At 38.0% G+C, this 8,501-nt stretch overlaps 1 long non-coding RNA gene across 1 annotated transcript; it reads right to left on the reverse strand.

Moving 5' to 3' along the window:
• Window positions 1-6,651: 6,651 nt before the first annotated feature.
• LOC120328887 (uncharacterized) lies at window positions 6,652-7,484 on the reverse strand. Its single transcript, XR_013479926.1, has 4 exons — window positions 7,406-7,484; window positions 7,179-7,244; window positions 6,983-7,066; window positions 6,652-6,738 (listed from the first exon to the last, which is right to left on the reverse strand). It is a non-coding gene; the product is annotated as an uncharacterized LOC120328887 (long non-coding RNA).
• Window positions 7,485-8,501: the final 1,017 nt, after the last annotated feature.

Raw genomic sequence — 8,501 nt, forward strand, 5'->3', positions numbered from 1 at the left:
GCTTTGTGTATAATACACAACATATCAAATCGAGGTTTAATTTGGGAGACAGCAACTCGAAGATATTTTTCTACCTCTAGCCTTGATCTGTAATTGTATTTTATGTATGAAAACGCTGATAGGAGGGGAAATGTATTGGTTTTTTAATGAATTTTGGATGCTTTGCGATGATGAGTTATTTGTCGGGCGTTGAAAAATAGGCATGAAATCATACATGAGTCTCCCACTTTTTTTCATTAGAAGTCGCTTCGAACATGGTTGTACCGTAAATATATACTACTACGTTGTACGCAGCTCTAAAATTGCAAAAAGCTATGGAAAGAGACGAAGTCACTGCCACACGCAATCTCTAATACAAGGGTCGGCAACTTTTGTCGCTCCCGAGCCAAAGCCAAGTGTTACGAATCTTGGCGGGCAGCACATATTTTTTCAAGAAAGTTAAAAACTGAACGGGTGGCTGAGGAACCACATTATTCATACAGATTAGAAATTTAAATTTCGGACTTTAATAGCGAGCGAACACTGCGACAACTCGTTGACTCAAGTCGTCTTATTATACAAAATATTTACAAATAATTTTTAATGCGACACTAGGTGACACACTAGATAAAATCAAAATTTTATGTCTATCACTAATCCTAGTTCTTTGCAAGGAAAATTTTATTTTGGTTGAGTAATTGAAAACAAAAGCGATTTTTATTCATAAAGATTGGAAAACGAATTATTAATGAAGAACAAGAATAACATAACAACGATCCGTAGGTTTAAGTGAGCACTGTGGCCGGATTATTTTACTCCGTGCGGCGGATATGGCCCGCAGGCGGCCGACCTCTAACCTAAAGTCCTCATACTTTGGTTTCCCACAATGCTTCTTGTGTTTTATGGTAGTATTGTGGGCACCGATTACTGTTTTCCACCTTTCTCGATGTCGCAATAGCAGTAGTTAATAAAAAAAAATTCTTTTCATGTTCGAAACAGAACTCATGGTTACGCTTACTCTAAATTGCAGTTTGTCCCTAAAACCAGTATTACTAAAAACTAGCAGCAACTATTGTGTGTGTCACAGTTTGCCTGGAAATACCGCAAACCCCATTGTTGACAGAAAAAGTTCGTCCATCGTTTCCACGCAAGCTTTGTACGCAAAACAAGTATTGGTCATCCACGTTTCTAAGACCAAATAAGCACGCGACTCAAAAATAAGCACTTTACTTAGAAATAAGCACATCGTTACTTTATAAGACGCGGGCTAGAAAATAAGCAAAAATCTTAGAAATAAGCACGGTATGACAACCCTGTCTATAAGGGAGGGGGTTCAGAATAGAAAATTCCCGAGCAACACTCATCGCTCAATCCATGGCCGACCCGTGAATTTAAAATGTCTTGTCATATCGATTCAATTGTGTTCATCGTTGCTCGCCTTTGAGTTGACTAATATACTACACTACGGCAACCATGGAATACTTGTCTTGTCATATCGATTCAATTGTGTTCATCGTTGCTCGCCTTTGAGTTGACTAATATACTACACTACGGCAACCATGGAATACTTTTTTAACCGTCTACTAGCAAGGAATGGATTGAAATCGTATTTTTGAGTTGCTCTTCCAGCACTTAGGATTATCGCAATGTTTCGTTGTTAAGGCAGAGTTTGCAGTTATGAAGCCAATTATATTTGATACTTTCATATCGAATTCGGTCTATGCATAAATGTATCAGTGATTTCTAGATGCAGTGATGAGACAAATATCGACCGACACAGTAAAATAATCAAACCACATTCGGATTCGGACCGCGACGCTTCACTGAATTATATTAACAAAACAGCTTTATTGACGAATATATTCTTTACGTGTCAAAATTTGTTTTGAGAAACTAAATTATACTATAACCTAACAAGTATATAATTCACATTCACTCGTTTATTGAGCCTATAATTGATTATAATTAGAGAAATGGCAACAGAACGTAAAAAAGTTGATGCTGAGCGCAAATGGTTTAATGACGCTGAAAATATTCAAATAATTAGTCTTCGCGCACTGCTTGAAATTTCTGGGTGAAAAATGTGATTCATTGGTCATTCCTTTGGTTTATCACTTTTAAAATACGTGCGGCCCGCCAATGACTTGCAACCTTTATTTTGGCCCGCGAACGACAGAAGATTGCCGACCTCTGATTTAGACTTTAGAGCCAGTGAAGTTATACAGTCATTCCAACTCAAATTCCTCGACCCACTGCCCTATCTCCCTCCACTTTCCTATCCTCGATCCGCTGCCCTGTCTCCCTCGCCTCGGCCAACTGCTCCACCTCCCTCAACCTTCCTATCCTCGACGCACCGCCCAATCTCCCTTAACCTTCTTATCCTCGACCCACTTTCCTATTTCCCCAACCTTCCTATCCCCTCCGACTTTTTTATCCTCGACTCATTGACCTATCTCCCTCAACTTTTCTACCCCCAATCCCCCGCACTATCTGCCTCAAACTTCCCACACTCGACCCACTGTCCGACCTCCCTCAACTTACTTATCATTGACCCACGACGCTATACCACTGAGTACCTAACCTAACGGCGCTAAAATTACGACTCGACCGTCAAAATGAACTTTACCACCTTGCGACCAACTCCGATGTGTTATACTGGTCGAGTATGCCAATGAGATGATTCAATCGTACGTCGACAAAACATGATTGACGGCATTCGTAAATGTAGGCTGGAATCTCAATTGGTAATCAATAACCATAATTAGTGGATTAAAAATGTGCTACTAATTAGGCTACTGATGGCGTCGGGCTTGGGGTCACTGTTTTCAAAATTTTAACAGGCCTTTCGATATCGAAATATCTGAGTTCCTTTTCAGAAACTCATTTAATGTCGCCTGTATTTCCGTGCAGGGCAAAACGACGAGGAAGTAATCGAATATTTGCACGCTTAGTATTTTTCAGCGAATGTTCTGCCATATCCTTGTTGTATATACAATTTTTTTTTTCGTAGCTGAGGAGGCTGAATAGTCAAAAACAGTCAAAAATATAAGTCGCTTAGTGAGTGTAATTCCTTCAAAACTATTTTTAAGACATTTTTGTCGTAGCTAGCGTTGCCAACTGCCCTCCAATCCAGCGTGTAGTCCCAAAATTGAGCTTATCTTATCTGAAACTTATGAAGCTGCAAAGGACGCAGCTTTTACTATAAAATGTCAAAGAAAAATACTTTATACGAACAGGAGCACTATTGCTCATTTCGGATCGGCATCATATTGTCACGAGACTCACGACATGGCCAATTATTAAGGGCATAAAACGGCTTGTTAAAATTTAGAAAACTGTCATCCCCATCAAGAAACCATCAGTAGCCCAATTAGTAACACATTTTTAAACTGTCAGTTATGGTTATTGTTTACCATTTGAGATTCCAGCCTACATATTATACGAATGCCGTCAATCCTGTTTTGTCGACGTACGATTGAATCATCTCATTGGCATACACGACCAGTTTAGCCCATGGAAGTTGGTCGCAAGATAGTAAAGTTCAGTGTGGCGATCGGGTAGTAGATAATAGTACTGAATAGTATAGCACCGTAGGTCAAAGATAGGTAGGTTGTAACAGATAGGGCAGTAGGTTGAGGGAGATAGGGCAGTAGGTCGAGAGGGGAAAGGTTCAGGGAGATAGAGTGGTGGTTCGGGGATGCGAAAGTTTGGGGATGGGGCAGTGGGTCGTGGATAGGAAGGTTGAGGGAGATAGGGCAGTGGGTTGAGGATAGGAAAGTTGAGGGAGGTCGGGCAGTGGGTCGAGGATAGGTAAGTAGATTGATGTAGGGCAGTGGGTCGAGGACAGTTTTCAAGTGAACGAATAGCTCGCTGAGGTATAAGTGTCTTTAACGGAGTCCTGAGGATGCGTACGGAGCATTTTGAAAACCTAAAGTCTACGTAGTAGGATGTAACAATGCGAACAACTAAGTAACGAATGTTTCCTCGACTTTTGATCTCTTGAATTCTTCCTCTTGGATCTACACTCTACCATTGCAAAATTATTGGTTCTCATTTCAAGAATTAGGACTTAGTTATTTGATTAGGACGTATATTTACCAAAACACAACTAAAAACTAACAAACAACACGCGAAAATTGCCAAAACGAGATAATATCCACAACCACGAAAGACTGTCTGAATGGAAAAAGTATCTGAGCGCTTCTGAAACGTTTATTGTTACTTCATTTTTGCAAATATGCTGATTGGCCAATGTTACGACAGTAAATAAGGAAGTGTATACTCGGGGAAACATTCATAATTATAATCAGTGATTTATAAAGTTGTTATACATAAATACGCTACACAGACGCAATGCTCATATTTATGGAAAATTTAAATTGTTTCGCGATCCAGAGCGGGGGGTTTCGCGTCCCAAATTTGGGTCGCGACCCCGTAGTTGCGGACCCCTGCCCTACAGTACGTCTAATTGTTACGTATTTTATGACTAAGATATTACTTCTAATTTTAAGATTAGAGTGACTAAGTTTAAACACGTAATCTATTAACCAAAAGCAGATAGTTTACCCAATATCCTATAAGTCCTATAAGTGTCCCTGTCTAGGGCGGCTTTTACCTCTTCTTTCCAGTGGAGGGGTACTGGTACTGGTGTGTGATGAACGACAGGATTTGCTTCAGGGTCTATCATAAGTTTTATTGGCGGCCCGTCCATCATATAGGGAGCGGTTGGTGTTCGCAGGTGTTGAAAGTGCTAGATTTGTATTATTTGATTAGATACTCCTGTAGCTTCTGTCGGTTTTCCCCATTCGGCGAGTGTGGTAACGACGTTGGGATTGGTGGGGGAAGTTTGCGGCGGGGACATGTGCATATTTATATGTCACCATTTTTAGTCCCTGTCAAAGTTTTGTCCGTCATGTTAATTGATGTCATTTCCCTGTTGACTCCGCCAATCTTTGAAAAATTAAACAAGTTCAATACATGCTTTCCTGCTCAAGAACAGCTTGTCCGAGCTGTCGGTAATGTAAATGATCTGACGGGAACGAACTATTTACCCGTTATCAGTTGTTCCTGAAAATCTTGCAACTAGGGCGCCAAGGATATGTATCCATTTGTTATTGGTCGCAGTCATTGTTGTTGGGGTTTGAAATTCTTTTTAAACCCCAATTTAGCAAAGTCAGATGGCAGTATGTCGATCATAATATCAAAAAATAGCTGTGGATCTGACTTGCGTTTTTCCCATCTTTGGCGCATATTGGTGGTGGTCCAGAGCCATTCCGTTGGATGAATTCTTGTAAACTGAGCGTAATGAATTGGACATAGAGTTCTCCATGTCATCAGGTTCCTGTGATGGTTTGACCATTTTTGACGATGTTTTGCCTCTACAAACTGATTCAAAATGGTGTAGTTTCAAGCAGTGGTAGCAAGTCTGATTGAAAGCAGGACAGGAACGTTATTTGATTCTCAGTGGAGAACTTTTGCCGTGTCCTGTTTCTCCGCAGTAAGTACATGTGGCTTGCATCTTATCGGATGTGGGCTTGACTTGAATGCGCCTCTTTCGATATGAGCTGATGGCGTCTGTGGACTGGGAATCTGTCGCTTGGCCACGAATGCGGGCGCCAAAGTTTCTTACTGGTTCGTCCCTGTCTTGTTTCACGTTGGCGAGCTTGACTCTGGCGATCATGGCATTTTCCTTTGATAGCGTTCAGTATGTCTTGTTCTGATTTTCCTGTAAAATTAGGTGAGGTGCGAGTTAGATCTTTGCGCAGTGGATCGTCACAGCATTCCAATAGTTGGAAAATGATGTCTTGGCCAAATATTTTTGTGGCAGCTTTGTAGTCTGTCCATCTTGATTCAAAATATGTCCATTCTTCTGTTGAGCTAGCAGATGTGATGGTTGTTTTACTTTCTCAACTTGGGTTGTGGGTTGTTGAGTTTTTTGTGCGCTGTGTGTGGTAGCGTGTAAATTCAGCAATGCAGCAACAATAGAGGCCTCATCCTCTGTTTCAAATTCACATTCGTTGATTGGGCATCTGATCTTTGGCATCTTGATGTCACAAGGTATCCCACATAGGGTAAATCACAGATAATTATATATCACTATTTGTTTATTAGGCTATCAGTAAATAATAATTTACCCACTATATGCCAATCCTTCTGACCATTACTTTTTACCGACGGCGTCTATATTAAGAAACGTATAGCAGTCACATCGCATGAACTAAACTGACAACACAATCTTGTCCCAAGCCAAGCTAATTCGTGGCGAGTTCGCTTTACGTAATATCAATACTTTTCGAAATTCTCAAAATACCCAAATCAAAACCTAATTAACAATAAATTTGGTCATAGTAATTATATTTAACGTATTTTTTAGCATTTTTTTTATCAATGGCTAAATTGTCAAATAGTGATATTATCTTACAGGTTACGAGTTAGTCATTATTTTCATTCATATACGGGTGTGATAAAATATATTTAGATAATTATAAAACAACGTAATCAGCGTTATTTTTTAAAATACAATATTCTGAATAATAGCAAACATCGAGGACTGTTGATGAAATTAGTATATATAGATATGTAACTAACATTGATAAATAATAGTTGGTTAGCTCAAATAATGACTTCAGTCAGTTTCTGGACATGTTAAAGGAGAAAATTTTGCAGATATTGCGACATCATGCAAGACGTTAATGAAGGCTGCAACCTGTCACAAAGTTGGATTTGGACTTGGAAAAAATCCACGAATCACCTGATGATCTGAACAAAGTAAAGCACACAAGTTTTTTCGATAAGATTCTGATATCACCAGACCTTGCATATATATATAGCTAAGGCAAAACGAGACTGCTGTTCATGTCCACAATGGGTAGAGAACAAACGTTTGAACTCAATGGAAGGAGTATTTATATTCCGGTATTTGTACTAGTTCATGATACTTCGACTTGGTAATTTAATTGCAATATCTTCCAGTACTTAAAAAGTTTGATATAAGTTTTCATACCTTTGTCGAGTGGACATAACAAAGCCGCAAAATAATTTTCATAGTCAGAAAGAAAAACTATAGCTGCATTGTCTAAAAGGTTGTCTGATTAAAACAAATAGAATTAAATGAGTTTAACTGCAGACCAACAAAAGAATAATAATTTATCTATATATCGAATATTATATTATATATGTACATGTATTAGTAATTTTACCCATATTTGACACCGCTTCATTCGCAAGTCCGTTCATTTCCTCTCCGTGCTCGAGGTGAATAAATTCTGCAAACGTTCAATTTGTGTCAAAAAATTAACAAATGTCTTAAATTAGAAGGAAAATAATAAAAGAGTTTACTAGTACTTTTTATTGTTTTGCTAATCAATAACTTTCCACGACGTTTTGAAAGCATTCAATTGGGATACATTTTGTGTACACAACATACCATCGTCTGATTTCCTAATATGATAAGTTCCATCTCCTTCATAGTCAACATGAAATTCAAATTCAACATATCTGGCAAATAAAACGGTGTTAAAAAAATTGTCCTTCTATGCAACCTGTTATCTAATTTTATAATTGTGTTTTCGAGAATTTATTGGAAAGCATTATTAATTAGTATGCTATCAGATCCGAGGCAATAGACTCGTGACTCTTGGACGAGTAAATAATAGGTAAATAATTTATTTTTAATTTTAGCTATTTTCAACAATATTTTACTTATTGTAACACATTTATACTCTGTAGATTTTGCTTTTCGTTTTCATATATTTACCTGGACCCATTTTCCTTTGAAACAGCTTGGAATCCAGTTTCTGTAGACGTGATATTAGTGAATCAGGCACAAGAGACCTTAGACGTTGTTTCATCAGTCCAGAATAGAGTTTTTGATAACTACAAAATGGGAAAAACCTAAATTACGGTGTTTCCCCGAAAATAAGCCCTATAGCCTGAAAAGTGGACCTAGCCCAAATTTAAAAATGATTTTAATCCAAGCCCTACCCTTAAAATAAGATCCAGCCGATAGCGTGAAATTTGTTTTGACCTAATCGAAGGCAAGAAATCTCTCATACACGTTTCAAATGGTTAAACTAAAACGCGTGAGAGAGGAAAAGGTTCAATGAGTAAAATCTTCATTGGAATTTATGAATCTAGTGACTGGCATGACATTCCAGAGGATGATGATATGGTCAATTTTGAATAATGGCAGTTTTTTGTTTAATAAAAACTTGTTATTTTTAAGTAAATGGATATCGGGTTTCATATTTTGTATATTTGAAAATCTCGTAATTTTCTACTTCGTAATTTTGTTTTTGATAAATGGCATCCTCCCATATAAGCCCTAGTGTTATTTTTCGAAAGAAAATTAAAATAAGACCCTGTCTTATATTTGGGAAACACGGTGTATGTTAGCATTGGTTGATTAGAATTTAATACTAGTTACACAAAAATGGTTTTGACTAATAACGGATTGGAAGTAATTACTTTAATATTAACTTAAAGAGTCATGTTTTTCATTAAAATCAGCAAAAACAAGTGGG

Source organism: Styela clava, chromosome 2, assembly GCF_964204865.1.
Source record: "Styela clava chromosome 2, kaStyClav1.hap1.2, whole genome shotgun sequence".
Taxonomy (NCBI): Eukaryota; Metazoa; Chordata; class Ascidiacea; order Stolidobranchia; family Styelidae; genus Styela; species Styela clava.